The sequence below is a fragment of the Benincasa hispida genome, chromosome 4, assembly GCF_009727055.1.
Source record: "Benincasa hispida cultivar B227 chromosome 4, ASM972705v1, whole genome shotgun sequence".
In the NCBI taxonomy this organism is placed as follows: Eukaryota; Viridiplantae; Streptophyta; class Magnoliopsida; order Cucurbitales; family Cucurbitaceae; genus Benincasa; species Benincasa hispida.
The window spans coordinates 45,271,950-45,289,260 of NC_052352.1; the positions used below are offsets into that span (position 1 = coordinate 45,271,950).

The 17,311-nt window shown below is 30.9% G+C and overlaps 1 pseudogene; it reads right to left on the bottom strand.

Moving 5' to 3' along the window:
* Nucleotides 1–1,089: 1,089 nt before the first annotated feature.
* On the bottom strand, nt 1,090–15,662 carry LOC120076219 (annotated as a pseudogene).
* Between the last annotated feature and the right edge of the window lie 1,649 nt (nt 15,663–17,311).

Sequence of the window (17,311 nt, forward strand, 5' to 3'; positions counted from 1 at the left end):
TAGTGTTTATAGACTTAATTTTCAAAAATAAAAATCAATAACCAAATGGATACCAAAAGAGGGGTAAGAAAATTAACTTTCCATAAATATTTGTCAAACAAATTAAATGATCATGGTTTTTAAGTTGTTAATTCTTAGTGAAAAATCAATATATATTTGTTAAACCTATTAAATACCCCTAAATGAATATAAACTTAATATAATTGTTCACTTCGCTTAAAAGGTACAATCTAATCAACAAGTTAACTCCTTTCTTTTCTTTTTTTCTCTTTTATTTATTTATTTTTGTTAAAAGTCTTCACTTCAATTCATGTTAATTTATGTTTGAGGGACAAAATTGTCAAATTTTAAAACTGGTGCTTTTCACAAGAAGGTGAAAGATTACATTTGAGAATGAGTCTCACATTTAGGGGAAATGAATCTCACACTTGAGAGAGCCGAAGTGATCATTCACTAATATTCTTATACTTAGGGGAGCCTAAATACGTTGAAGGTAAGGGAATCTCACACTTAGGAGAAACCTAAGTTTTATCGAGAGGGAGTTTCACTTAAAGTGATCCTTCTCTAAGTTGGGTTATTCGAGTGTCACTCTAATGACCATTTATTTAAGTACATCAATGACATAAATAGAATCCTAATTCAAAACTGATGGGACATTTGGCCCATTTAGTGGAGTTAGTAAGTTTGTGTTTGGAGTATAAATTTGTAAGATGAAGTTCCTCAATAAATGTGAAAAGTAGATTCAATGAAAAAATGGAGTTACTCAATAAATGCGAAAAATAAAGATTGAAGAGAAGATAGAGAGATCCTCAATAAATGTGATCGATAAATTTATAAACTTCAGTAGTGTTTACTGTTAAAGTTGAGTTGTTTACCTCAACTTAAGAAATTAGTAGACCAAGCGACTTTACCTACTTTTACTTTTTTTTTTGTATGAAAAAAGAACCAATAGAAGGAAGGAATACACAACAAAGACTGCAACTATATAATAAATTCATGTTCTTTGTGGCTACATTCTTCATTATGAACCAAACAAACTAGTGCTCCTAATACAAGAAAAAGCATGTTTGAGTGAAATCACTTGATCAGTTATTTGCTATAACGAGGTACTAGCTTCTCCCCCAGATAGTGAAAATGATCATTTTCCCCTTCAAGAAGGCGCACAACCTGGTTCAATATTAGCAGAGCAATGCGGTTAAACATGTAAAACAATGGGACTTCTCAATTCTAACCACAACCTCAAGGATTGAGTACTTAAAACGATTTAAAATACACCTTAAAGTATTCTAAAAACTATTTTGAGTGGTTGTCGTGATAAAAATTGATGTAATTGTAATCGAATTTCATTGACAGATCAATCGTAATGAGTCTCAATCGTTAATGTAATTAGATCTCTTTTAATCGCATTTACCTAAAATGAAGATTTTTGTCAAATTTACTGTTACTATTATAGTTACCTTTACCTCTGAAAGCCAATAACGATAACAGTAAATGTGTAAAATTTCATAGTTTTTTCTTTGAAATAGTAACAATAATAGTAAATCTAACCATAACGGTAACGATACAACGTAATTTTCAGATTCAATTCAATTGATTACTTCAAGCTCGTCATTCAAATGCTAGCAAACACTAACAAATAAAAAAAAATGGGTCCTGCTTTCTAAATTACATTTCATTTATTGCAATACACCTTCCGTAAATGGCCTAAGTGATTGAGATAAATAAGTTCATCAGTTGTAAGCTTATGATATCATGAAAGTCAAATTACCTCTCCCATTGATGGACGGTTCTGAGGGCTTATTTGCACGCACAAGTATGCAGTTCTGGCCATGAGATATAATTCGTATGTGTCATATGTCTTTGCAACTCGATCATCAATCAGTTCATGTAATGCTAAGTTCTCAATTAATGGTTCAGCCTGAAAATTAAAAGGAAGAGTCAGTTGAATGAAAATAAGTCATGTAGAATATTGTCATAACATACACAGGTGTTCATGGAAAAAAATGATAGGAACCATAATTTGAAATTGAAAATTATGAAAAACTATAAGAAAATGGGGCATTGAGTTGGTTATTATTGTCTATGAACTATAATATCCTGTAAGTTATAATAGTCTGTGTTGAAATGCAAGCAGGAAATAATAGTCCACTCCAACGACTTCAAGTTGGGGTTCAAAGCCCTAAACATTGCTAATAAAAGAACAATAGTACAGAGACTTGTCGATTATGTGAATAACCTAGTTCTTTGTGGTAAGGATAACTTCTTTGTTGGTACAAGACATTTAGATCGCTTTCAACTTTCATATACTTTTTAGCTATCTCCACAATTTTGGGTTCTAATTTCTCTTCAACTTTCATCGTGTTTATTAAGGACAACAAACTTTCAAATATCTAAAAAGTCTCATATTATTAGAGACAGTTGTTCTTACTTATATACCACATATTTTCCTCTTAAGCTAGTCACTGTGAGACTTTTACCTCACACTCCTAATAGTATTAGATATGTCATTGTATTCATAAAAGAAGGAAAACCATACAAATTTCAGGCTTTAGAGGTCTCTCCCCCACAAATACTCATAAAGAGGGTCCAACTAATCATGTAAAAACCCTTCACAAATTACAACTCCTTCTAATTTACAAAATGCATTAAATAATGAACTTAAAATTTGGACTCATGCAACTTACTGAGCCAAACAGGGGTACTATCAGATGCTACAATATCCACGGGTTTTCAGCTAGGAAGCATTAATACTTCTAATTGTAGAGAGAATCAGAATCAGATACGTATCAGATACAGATACATCCAGATACGTGATAGATACGTGATCTGAAGTATCTGATTTTTTTTTATTTTCAGATACGTGAAGGGATATACTGGATCAATTTTTTTTTAAATTTAAGCCCAAAATACTTAAAAACCCAACCCACAACCCATTTTATTTATTGCATGTTTGGTAGTGATTTTAAAATCGTTAAAATCATAGTTTTCATTTTTAAAATCACTCACAAACACATTTTTAATTACTCAAAATTAATTTAGTTTTCAATTTTACACTTGTAAGTGCAATTTTCATATCATCAAAATTAGTTTCGAAGGATTAAACATGCTTCACAGTGATTTTGAAAATGATAAAAGTGATTTTAACCATTTTTAAATCACTCCCAAACATAAAAGTCCACTCAAATTGGGCAATCCAAAACAAAATAGATTAAAAATGATAAAAGACATAAAAAGTTAGAAGAAAATACCCGAAACGTAATTAAATCTTCATTCTTCTCTTCTCTCTCACTACCTAAATCATGATTCACACCCCCTTTCATTCTCAAGTTCACTCTTCAATCTTCATCTTCTACTTCTTTTCAACCGTTTGCTCTAGTCGCTCAACCACTACTCGACGTTATTGGATTTTTTTTCAAGTTTTCACTCTCTTCTTGAATCTATTTTAATCTAACATAAAATAAGTATTATAACAATTAATTGGACATTATCATATATATATATATATATATAACGTATCTTCAATGTATCCTTATCTTAATTTTTTAGAAATTAGCATATCTTCGTATTGTATTTTATCCATATCCTATATTTACATTAGTGTCTGTGCTTCTTAGTACAACCTCTCATTTTTTTTGATAATGTGAGGATATTGTCTGTTTTAGAATTAAACTATCCCTACAAGTTAGAACTGAAGAGGATCTTCTGAAATGTCTAACCAAAGTGAGACTGTTAATATCGTCAATTATATCCTCCAACTACTGAAAAATCCTTACAACAGAATACTCACCCACTCTCGCAGAGATTGTCCTTGTATATCATCTTTTGCGTCGAACACCTTGCACCCTGATATCAATTGTAGTAACACAATTCCAAATGCATATACATCTGTTCTTACTGAAAGAATACCATTTTCTGCATATTCTGGTGCAACATATCTACATATCAACAAACAAATCGTTAGAAACACCAGAAATATATCAAACAAGTCCACCATTAAACATAAGTGCTGACCCAAATGTGCCGAGTATCCTTGTATGGGATGTTTCATCTTTTGTCTTCCATTTGGCCAACCCAAAATCACCCAACTGAGTTGACAACAAGTGACAATCAATTAGTTTCCATGTTCCATTTCTGGAAAAAGAAAAGAAAAGAGTCATAGAATTCAATGGATGGCAACAGTTCCATCTCAATATACATAGAAATGCCATCACCAAAGTTCCATCTAAAAGTATGTCAAAGACAAGAAGACTAATATGCAAAAATAGACAACATTCTTTCTAGGAAGCTGAAATTATTTCAGCTCTCCAGTTCGATGAACAAGAAAGGACTATATTGTAAGACGAAAAAGGATGCGAATAATTATTTACCATAGGAACAAAATCATGTGTAAGCAATATGTTACTTGGACGAACATCTCTATGTATTATGGGACCTCCACGACATTCTTCGTGAAGAAAACGCAGTCCCTTGGCGATTCCAACAGCAATGCCATATCTTTGATGTAATTCAAGAACTGTTGTTGTCTTACCTATTTAATTACCAAAAAGGATGTTAATAATAGAGGGAAAAACAAAATTTGGACTACAGTCAATCCCATTAAAAGAAAGCCAAGAAAAGATCAAAAGAAGATGAATTGGATTGGTGAGTTGCAAGCTACTCACCAAATAAGTGAAAATCAAGAGACCTGTTGCAAATATATTCATACACCAGAACATTCAAATTTTCCTTGCAACTATAACCCAACAGCATCACTATGTTCTTGTGACGAGCAAAACTCAAGACTTGTATCTCAGAATGAAATTCTATAAATCCTTGACTACTTTCTTCTTTACGCACTTTTGCAGCAATGAGTTGTCCATTTTTCAGTTCACCCTTAAAAACTTGACCATAACCACCCTCTCCTAACAAGTTTGCTGCTAAGAAATCGGAAGTTGCTTGCTGAATCTCAGAATAGCTAAACCTCATGGTATCCTTCATATACAGATCAGACCTCATTCCACAAACAGAACATAAAATTGGTGCTTCTGAAGATTTCTGTTGAAAGATGTCCTTATTTGGAAGCAGAACAGACTGAGAGGCAGTTGCATAAATTTTCTGTTCTCTGGAATCTGTACCTATAAGACAATATTAATTTTTCCATCATAAAAAGTACTTGAATCTTATATATTAGGAAACAAAATAGAACAATATTGGTTTGGAACAATTTTGTTTTCTCAGCCTTCACCAAATATCAGCGTGCCACACAAGTTCAACCAATGACAATGAGACTGCAATAGGTTTTTGGCTTTTTGTTTGTTTGTCATTTCATTGATGACTTTGCCATAACCAGTTTCAGGCACTTTCAAACATCTCTTATGACGTTGCATTATCAGTACATGCTATCAGACATTACATATTAGTGAAGCGCCACCCCCTTAGGCACAATTTAGGGCATGAAATATCAAGATATGCAAATGTGCAACAACTTACCTATTTTTTCTTGCCGAGAAGACGACTCGGAATCTGATGTGTGCTCTCTAGACATGCTACTAGATGAACTGGTCCAGTTGCCCTGTGAAGATGAGCTATCCTGAGAACTACTTTGGAACGAGAAGCTTTTGATAGAGAGAATAGACTGTTCACTATCCCTCAAATTATGTTCATTTGCCCCAGTTGTAGCCTTATTTCTCAAAACTCTAACAGACAAGTTATCTTGGATTACAGCAACCTTGGAAGATAAATGTCTAAGGTAAAAGCTCTCATCTCGTCGAAGATGCCTGTTAAAGTGATAATTATCATACAACCCAAAACAGAAATTCGGAAACACTTGCATTATATGCATATGAGATCAAAACATTTGACATATGAATTTGAGCAACCATCATCATTATCTTGACCAAGTCATTTTTCCATTTGAGACTTCATAACAATTTTATTAGATGCTGGCCTATAGAAAACATTAACGTCCTGTGATTTAAAATCTAATTCGATCAATTAAGCCAGTTATACCATATCTTTAAAAAAAGCTATAAAAGATAAAACTTTCATCCGAGTAGTGTAGCAGCTAAAGAATTACTGCAAAATCTTATAGCATATTTTAATATATTTCCATATTTTAGTGTTCTTGATTTTTGTGTGTGTTCTTGTTAGGTAGCTACCATCCTAACAGACAACTCTCTAATATTTTCTTCTTACCTTATTATTAAGATTATAAATGACGTTTAAACTCATTTCCTCAAAATGCCTTTGCTTTTTCACTAGCCTAGCCCCAACTACCACCAAGCCAACTGATGGTGTTATTTTCGAGATTCGATAGACTATTCAATGACATAAATCTCCTGTTAATTTTGTTGGAATGTCTTGAATCTATTATCTGACGCTTTGAATGATCATACTACATAAACTCTCTAACCCTAAAGACGCCACTATTCTATATTCCGTAACATTTTCTAATAAAATTGTTCTCCCTCTGTCTCGTGGAAATAGCTAACACACTATTAGTGAACCACATAAATTCATGTGTCGATTCTCTTCCATTTTACGTTATGTTCTTCTGCATTCTTTATTCGTCGATTTCACAACAAATCCACATAGTCTGTTATTTACACTAGGTCGTTCACAGTAATCACATACATCAGTGATAAGGTATGGGAACAAAAAAAATAAAAGAAGAGTTAGAGGACGAAAATATCTAGCAGAGCAGACATCGTCTATTAAAACAGAAACACTAGCTATGAGTAAACACATAGAGGAACTGCCAAACCTGTCGAGTATAACCCAGCTCGCGCTAAAGATCACAATTTCTTGTAGAATAACATTCTTAATGGGGAAACCAGCAGTAATTCTGACTTCAATGCTGACCTGTATTGTTAGTCCATAGTATGAAAATCAAATTTGAAGCAACTGAGGATCATTTCTTTGCATATTTATAGGGCTTTTCTCTTTGTTTCCTTTCAGCATGCAGAATAAAAGATGATAAAATTATTAAACTCTTGAAGAGAAATGGTTAGTTTCTAGATCTTCTAGGTGACTCAGTAAATTCTAGATCTTAATGAACGTACTCAATTAGAAGTCTATTGGAGTTATTATCACAATGTGACAATGGCACTTAGTTCTTGACTTATCTGAACTTGTTCGAGGAAAGAATGCTATGGTGTTAGATAGACTTCTTCGGAATTGGGACTTAAAAGGAGAAGGTTAAGAGTTATGACACACTATAAACTATAATTAATAATCCCTAGTTAGAGCCCGTTTGAATTGACATGAGGAAAAAAAGTGTTTTTCGAAAAACGTATGTTAAAACACTTTTGATAAAAATGGATTAAAATATACTTGAAAAATTATTTTGAGTGGTTGTAAAATACTCTAATTTCTTCCAAAATGACATATTTTTTAAATTAAATACTTGAAAATGTATTTTAAACCCACCCTTAATTGCTAAAATCTCCGATCAACTAGGGGTTGATGGTTTGAGCCTTCAACCTTAAGGAAATAAGTAAATGCCTTGATTGCTCTGTTTGCATTTTATTTTTAATTTTCTATTTTTTAGGATTAAGTTCATAAACCCAACTTTTACCTATTATTTTCATTTTTTATTGTCAATTTTTAAAATAAGCCAAAGGAGCAAAAATTGTGAGGAAACAAATATAATTTTCAAAATGGACGGTTTTTCAAATATAGGAAAATGAATCAAAATATTTACAAATAATAGAAAAATATCAAAGTCTATCCATGATAGACCGTGATAGACTAGACAATAGGATAATAGTCTATCACGGTCTATCACAGATAGACTTTAATATTTTTCTATTAGTTGTAAATATTTTTAGCAGTTCTGTCTTTTAAAATATTTTTTTTCAAAAACAAAAAATCAAAAATCAAAATAGTTATCCAATGAGATTTTTATTCAAATATTAGTATAAGAATTCCTATCAAAACATTTTCTCTATTCTGAAACCTGCGATTTTGTTAACACTTAAAACTGATACCATGATCATGTGAAGGACAAATAAAACGAAATAATTGGAAAAAAATAATTCTAAGATCAGAAAAGGCTGGATAGAAAACTAGGAATTAATATATAAATAAAATTTTAATTTGACACTTTTTTTTTCTCTCAAGAAAAGTGTATAGACACACCTAAGGCTCATTTGGGTTGAGACTTAATTGTCGGTATAAATATTAAATATCTAGAATTTCAACGTATAGAAGATTATAGGTTAAAATACATTTTTGATACCTACTTTTTATAAAAGTAACAATTTAGTCCATAAATTTTTGTTTTTAACGATTTAGTCCTTGTACTTTTAAGTTTGTAAAAATTTAATCCTTAAATTTTAATATATAACAATTTAGTCCTTGTAGTTTTAAATTTGTAATAATTTAGCCTCTAACGTAAATAAATTTATCAAAACTAGATGTCATTTTTTTTATTTATTATTTTATGATGTAGCCTTTGTATTTTATATAAATATCGAGTCTCCAATTAGTTTATCGGTTTATTTATGCAAGAAATATTATTAAATCTTAACATTAATTGCTATAATAGAGACAAAATTGTTACAAATTTTAAAGTATAAGGACTATGAATTTAAAATCGTTACAAAATTGAATATTTGGTTATATTTTAAAATCGTTACAAAATTGAATTTAAAATTGAATATTTTAAAGTATAAGTTCAAGGATTAAATTGTTACAAAATTGAAATTTCAGAGACTAAAACGTTACAAACCAAAGTTTAAAGATTAAATTGTTACTTTTACGAAAGTTTAAGGATTAAAAATGATTTTTAACCAAGATTATATTTTGGTTATTTAGAAGCTAGGGAATGAATTTTTAGGAATTAAATATTTGTGTTCATTTTGCTAGCTTTATTCATGGAAATTTCTTTTATACAAACAATTCATTATCTATAAACAAAAAGTATTACATTGATGATTAATCGAAACGTTATTTAATATTTTATTAATCAATTAAAAATAAATGACTACATTTTCAAAAAAAGAAAAAGAGAGAGAAAGACTAAATTAAAAATTCATTTGTTATTGTTTTATCTTTTTTAATATAATTCTGCATTTTGAAATTTTAAATTCAAAATTCGAATTCACTAAAAATATAAAAATATTATTTTCAGAATTTACACGATTTGTATTACAGAATCTGAAAATAAATTTTAAAAATAAAATTCAAATTGCCTACCAAACCCATACTCGTTGAACTTAGTGAATTTAAAAACATAAAACATAACTCGAATTGCCTACCAAACAGGTCCTAATTATTTGTTGTTTATGATAATCTCTTTTTTTTTTTTTTTTTTTTTCCATTTTTCTTTTGACAAATATGTGGGATGTAGATCCAACCTCTGACATTGAGATTGATATTATAAATTTATAATGACCATTTTCTATGTTTATATTTATTTGCTTACATTATAACTTATAAGTTTAGTTACTAGAAAATTGTAAACCTAGTAGGTCTATCTACATAGAAAAGTATTTAATAGATCCATAAAGTTTTATTGTTGTGTCCATCTTCAAACTTTAAAAAATATCAAAACTATTTTTTTTTTTTTTTTAGAAGTAGATTAGAAATTTATGACATACAAAATTAAAAGTTCAATACTTTAGATGTAAAAATTGAGAGTTCATATCAATGAACTTATAACATACTTTGGATACTATAGTGAAAGTCTATATATAACTAAATGTGTGAATTCAAACACAATTCAACCGTTAAAACATCAATAACCACTTAAAAAAATCTATGTTTTGATCCCCACACACTTAATGTGTAATTTAACCTAATTATTTTCTCAGATCGTAAAAGTTGAAACTCAATTAAAATAAAAAAAAAAAAACAAAGGGTGTGTTAAGTTGGTGGAGCATGATTATTATAGTTTGCTCTATATTTTTGGTATTTTCAACTATTATAACTCATATTTAAGTTAAGTACAGTATCATTATTTCAAATCTCTCTTAATTTGTTATTGTATTTACTATTTCCTAGTCAAGCTATTTCTCTCTTAGTTTGCGTGTTTAACATTTTCAGACTAAGATAATATGTAGATCAAATACAAACGGTTATAACCTATCTTTTAAACAAAGAGGGCCTTGATGGTAAAAATATGAAGGATGATGAGGAGTTAGAGGAAGCATTACCCCTCCTTCTTCACACGTCTCTGCACTTTTCTGAAGCATGGCGATATATGCATCAGCTTTCTTTGAAACTTCTTCCTCCATTGCACGAACACTCGTTCCAAAAATGGAATCGGGACAGGCTTTCAATTGGTATCCCACTATCACAAAAACGCAGAAAAAACTCAGAAGAAAGCTGTATAATCTGATAACAACAACTTCAAAAATCGAGCTAAAACTTACTCGGATGAGGCACTTTATGAAGAATTCCAAGCACAATAAGCGTATCGCCTCCACGAAGAATGTCGCCTCTCATCCACAAGTTCCTAAGAGTAAGCTGAAGCTCGTGTTCAGTGCGATCCTTGGTAGCGTCATAAGCAATGATAATACGAGACGAAGTAAGAGGAGTCTCCATAGAAACAATCCGAAGAAACTAAATCGACGACAAAAACTGGATCGCTGTAGAAATCGACTTCCCGTTTTATACGTGAAAAAGAAGAGATCGAAATCCGTAACAGGATGGGGATTTGTGCCCAATAATGAGAAGCTAGCATTAGAAATTTTTGATAATTTGGGGGTTTCGCTCTCATTAAACGAAATGAAAGAGATTAACATAATAATTCGTGAAATTGTAGGGAGATATGCTTGGGATATTCTTGGTGAGTGTAGAAGATGGCGGGCAAGGGTCGGCGTCCAAAGAGAAAATTGCGAGGAATTTGGTGCATTTGAATTGCTAGAGGCCATTCAGACGCTTCTAAAACGCCCCAATTTCTTTATGTTTTTCTTCGCATCACTGTTTGTTCCTTCTTCCCTTATTGGCAGTTATGTTGTGAGATAATATATTCTCTTTTTCTTTTTCTAAACTGATTCTCAGGAATAAACTTTGATTCCTTAATTAGATTTTTTTTTTTCTTTTGTTATTTTTCTATTAGGTTTTGTGATCTAACTATTATGTCATATCAGCTTGTAATCGATGTAATATTTTTCTCTCCAGGTCTAAGCTTTTAATCTTCCATCATCCCTTATCTATATTTATATCTATACTATATTAAGATGGTCAATAAAGGCAGAATTTTTATCTTTCATTTTTGCCCTTAGTTCAACTGTAATCGATGTAATAGTTTTCATGTTGGTATTGATCCTCCTTCATATCTTGGTTGCATTAGTTGCTTTTTTTTCAATGGGTTTCTATTGTCACTAACACCCAAGGCTCTCACAAGGAGGATGTTTAGTAAAACCGACTGAAAAATAAAATATTATTTATGAATTTGATTTGGTCTCTACAAAATGAATTAATGTGAAGGGGAAGGAGATGCAATTTCAAATTTTAGGTAAGTATTATTTATAAATTTATTAATATTTTTTCATTTAATTTTACATTCATTTTTTATGTGAAATTTGTTAATGATTACTATTTCTTCCATCTCCTTCTTTTTGAAACTTTTGGAAAAACTACATCTTTATAAAAACAAATAATTCCAGCAAATTAAACATCTCTTCTCTAACATTCATCCCCATGGTTCAAATTCTCCAATCTAATTTGTACTAAAAAAAAAACATCTCTTTTGCAAGCAAGCTAATGACCAATTTCAACAATTTTTTTTTTTTGTATTTTTATATGAATTTTAAAAAGACGATTGAGAGAAATTACGATAAGTTTTTTTTTTCAATTTGCTAAATGGGTCTTCACTAAATTAGTCAAATATTTAATATACGAAATAGAATTTACTTGAAAAAAAAAAGAAGCAAAAATAAACAAGAATTGAATCTTTTGAAAAGAAATGAAAATGAGTTTGAATGAGGAAAAGAGGACAAATAAGAGATGTGAAAGTAAAGAATAAGATTCAAGTGGGAGTATTAACAATGACGATTATTTTGTATTCATAAATATAACAGTTACGAATTGGTCAACAACACTGTTGAAGACATGCAACGTAAAAGATGCCATAATCTTATTCATTAATGTATGTTCCGTTATTTATGAGAAATTATAAGAAACTTTTTAATTTTCAAGTTGACAAATGGATCTTCTATTAATTGGCAAATTATTTAGTCTATTTTAATTTTTTTTTCTTTTGAAAGCACACAATTATAATGAGTATCTTCCTTTTCAACCATAAGAAAGATTCATAAATTTGTCTTTTAAATTATTTAGTCTATTTTATTTTTTTTCCCTTTTGGAAACGCACAATTCTAATGAGTATCTTCCTTTTCAACTATAAGAAAGATTCATAAATTTGTCACATTTTAAAATTATAATGGTAATGTTGAGCATGTAGTCTTTGTTAGTTCGTGAAATTTTATATTATTGTTATTTTATTATTTTTAGTTAGATTTTTTATTAGATTTTTAATTTATTAAAATCTTAAATATTTTATTTATATGTTTGAGCCAAAATATTTATTTGGTTTTCATATGTTTGAATGTAACACTTCTTATTCATTATGTTAGGAGAACTATCCATAACAACAATAGAGAACAACATAATCAAATTCGATAGATTCAAAAGATCTAAAATAAATGTATTAGTATATACATATCTCTAACATTTTATCTTAATTTTTTCTCAAATTTACTCTAATAATAAGAGTTGTGCTACTTTTGTAGGAAGAAAATAAATTAGGTTGAATCACACAAACATACTAGCAAAACCAGTAATCATCAAAATTTATATTTCAAGTGTTCCAAATATCCAGAAAAAAAAAACATGCAACTCATTTTATATTGTTGTGAATTAATCTAAAATAAGACATATATAGTTTTGGCAGTTAATTATTTTATTTTAATTCTCATGTTAGATATTTTATTTAACCTTAATAAAATCTAAGTTCATTTGTTCTTGACATTTCATGAACAAAATTGATGTTCTAAAAATTTTTATCCACGTGTATCGCACGTGTTTTAGAGTTAATTATACTAAAAAAACCAATTCTTATATTAACCAACGTTAAAATGAGCATAGTTCAACTAACATAGTATTTGTATTATAACCTCGACTTTGCAAGCATGTATGCCTATTTAGGCTTTGTTTGGGATTGTTATACTTTTAAAATAATTGGTGACAGTAGTGCTTTTAGAAAAACCAGTTGTGAAATAAGTAAAATAGTTTTTGGTAAATTTTAATTTTAAATTAGAAAAACTAGTTAGGATGTTTTAAATTTTGAAAATGAATGTGACAAAATATATTAGTGGAAGTATATTATTACAACATATTTATTTAAACGATTAAGGAGGTTGCAAATTTTCAGAAAAGCTTAATCTAAAAGCTCATGTCTTATAAGCTTTTATAGTTAGTTAAAATTTAAAAGTGATTATGGTAGATTAATAAATAATTGGAAATAATATCAGTTTTTTCGCTAGGTTTTAGCTTTAGTTTTTATTTGGTCCCTAGGTTTTAAAATATTATACATTTAGTCTTTAAGTTTTGAGTTTTGTTTACTTTCGTCTTTAAGTTTCAAAATGTTACAATTTTATCCTTGAAATTTGAGTTTTGTTTCAATTTGGTCTCTGGATTTCAGGATTTTGCATTTTTTTGAGTTTTGTTTTAGTTTAGTCTTTAAGTTTCAAAATATTACAATTTTATCATTGAAATTTGAGTTTTGTTTCAATTTGGTCCCTAGATTTCAAGATTTTGCATTTTTTCACATCAATTTTTCATTAAATAATCATTTCAATCATTGACGTCAATTTCCATTGATTAATTAAACATAATTATAAAGTGAAATTTTAAAAGTGATAAAATAGTAAAATTTATTTAATAATTCTTTTTAACTATTTTTAATTTGTTAACGTAAATTAACTTTCAAGATGGAAAGTGAGTATTTAGTGAAGAAAATGATGTCAAATGTCACACCCCCTCCCGAGCTTACCTCTTTCGCCCGAAAGGAGGCGTGACAAGTTGGTATTAGAGCAAAAGGTTCTGAGGAACCTGAGGATTTTGACAAGAGTTTAGAAGATTCAAGGAAACCTGAGGAGTATAAGGTAGAAAGTAGAGTCCATAGGTTTGAGAGAAACCTAGAAATCAGTCAAACAGTAGAAGTGGCTAACCTAGCAGGCATAGGCAACCTGAGCTGGAACTCACAACGGTACCTAGAGATCCACCGAGGAAGGTAAAAATGAGTTAAAGTCATTCTCGATTAGGGGTTGAGTTCGAAAAATAATTTGTAGATAGTTTGGTTCAACGACTAGTCAAAAAGGCTAGGAAGAGTACCATTAGACTCGGAAAAAGGTAAAAAGTAGAGCAATTGGAAGTTCTAGGTGCTACTACTTCCAAAGGAACTAAAGATCCAGCTGTTACTGAAGCGTGGGTCAATCAAAGGGAGAAAGAAATTAGAGAACTTAAAGTCCAATTATGGATAAGTTACGAAAGCTAATAACAGAGTGGTGCAGCAGAAGCGTGGAGGTGTGTGAATAGTGGTAATGAAGGTTATGAAGTTTTGCAAAAGAGGTTATTGTAAACCTTAACCAGGAGTAGGTCTTAAGGAATTTCGAGGACGAAATTTCTTTAGAGGGATGGATTTGTAACACCTAAGCTCTAATAGAATTCTTTATGTTAAGAGATGAACTTAAACTTGAAGCCTTGGAAGGAAAAATTTTGGCTAAGCATCTAAACTATACCTTGGAGGAAGTAATAGTACTTAGGAAAATTTCTAAGTGTTAAAGGCATTGTAGATTGGAGTCAAAATTTTGGTTAAGTATCCAAACTATACTATGAGAATAAGAGTTGAATTCATAGTGTAGAAAGGAATGGAGAAATTTGGCTAAGTGTTAATAGAAGGATTCAACTCATAGCGTAGTTGAGGAAGTAAGTCATAGCATAGGTGAATAAGTCATAGTATAGTTTATAGCAAAGTTGATAAAGTCATAGCATAGTAAGTGAAGTCATAGCATAGTTAAGTGTCACAACCCCTCCCAAATTACCCTCTTAACCTGGAAGAAGATGTGACGGTAGCAGTTACCAACTCTTTTGCTGACACTTACTGCCTAACTAACCTGTTCAAATTGTCTTAAATCCTGGTATACATACATTTTAATCAACATACTGAACAGCTCAACTCGAAACTTAACACATTTACATTACAGGGTTTCATAACACTATTCATACATACACTTATGTACATTACAACTTAGTGAGCCCAACATACATACTAGTCCACATATGACAGACACATGTGTACTAACAATTACAGAGTCATCAATCAAGCTTCCTTCAACCTGTGTCTTTGGGTGGCAGAGTAGCAGCAAAAATGTCTTCTGAGGAGTGACCGCTACCTGGAGGAGGGGAGGGGGGAACATTTTGAAAACGTGAGCTAGAAGCATAGTGAGTGACTAACTTTTAAAACATAAGTATCATGCATAAAACTAATAGTAAAACTAAAAGCTTTAACTGGAAACATAAACTTAGGTAAACAACATTCACATTAAACATTATAATATAACAAATCATATATGTACATGGCTGGTATTCCTCAGTTTGAGAGTGTCCTTTTTGCTCAACTCCCAATACTTGGCCTCTTCCCTGAGAGTGAACCCTTTTGTCCAACTTTCCATTATACTTAACTGCATTACTACTTAACTGAGAGAATGAGTGTCACACCCCACTCCAGATTACCCTCTTAATCTGGATGGAATGTTGACTGCAGCAGTTACCAACCCTTTTGCTGGCACTTACTGCCTAACAAACCTGTTAACTTTTACTCAAACTCTGAATACATACATATCTTTAATATACCAACATATTAACTCGGAACTTAACACATTTACATTGCAGGGTTTCACAGCATTGTTCATACATGAATATTACAACTTAGTGAGCCCCATCTTTAATACTAGTCACTAGATAGACACATGTGTACTAACTAATACAGGTTTTCAATTACACTTCTTCAACTGGTTTCTTTGAGTGGCAGAGCAACAACAGAAAAGTCTTTTGGGAACTGACCGCTACCTGAAAAGGAAAACATTTGAAACCGTGAGCTAGAAGCCCAGTGAGTGACTTAATAAAAATATAAATCTCATGCTCAAAACCGGAAGCTTGAAACCATAATACTGAAACTAAAGTATACCAAGCAAACGTATACATAAAACCTTTAAACCACCATTAAACATCATTATTCCTTAGTTGAGAATGAGCATACATCACTCTAGCTCCCAACGTCTGTTACCGGCCAAGAGACCCATACTTCGGCCTCCCCTTTGCTAGTATATAGCCTTGGAGACCCATACTTCGGCCTCTTATTCGGAACTATCTACGGCACATGGAGTTTTCTATGTACCGTCAACACCTTAGGTACATTTATTCAAATACCTTCCTTACCTTCAGTATCCCTTTTCATTATGTTTAGGAATACCAACACATGTACTTTGATAATCTTAGGTATTTAAAACATAGTACATCAAGCTTCATTCATCCTTAGCTTTAACCCTAACACATGCTTCATACTTTGTAAAATAAGTTGACTTAAATCATCTTGAACTAGCTTGTAAAAACTATTAGCGTGCATTAGATATGGAAAACATACTTGGAAAACTCATACATTAGTAACATCATGCATTGATAAACATTCATAAGCATTAGCAATTCCAAACTATCCTTTTAGCCTAGGAGAAGATATGACTGCCCTTGAGTGAACTATTAGATCTAACCCTCAATCTCAACCTTGGTTGGGGAGAACCCTTTTGCTCAATCCCTTGATGTCATATTACCTACGTGCACATGGTTATAACTGAGTACCGTCATATCTTAGGTACTTGACTAGGATACCTTCTCATTGTCCTTCAGTATTCGTCATATAACTAGTCATAAACATTTAGTTGAAAGGATACCTTCTCATTGTCCTTTAGTATCCGTCATATAACTAGTCATAAACATTTAGTTGAAAGGATACCTTCTCATTGTCCTTCAGTATCCATCATATAACTAGTCATAAACATTAGTTGAAAGGATACTTCTCATTGTCCTTCAATATTTCGTCATAAACATTTAGTTGAACACTAAAGCTTAGTGCTCAAATCATCATACTAGTTTCATCCATCATATTGGTTCATCATAAAAAGGAGTTACTTAAACTACTGATAGTATTTGGACAAGATAACATATCCAAATCATGTCAATTCTATGGAAAACTGCTTTACTTAACATGAGAAACAGTTTCACAAATATGTTGCTTGGCAATCCATTTAAACACTTAGCATGGGAA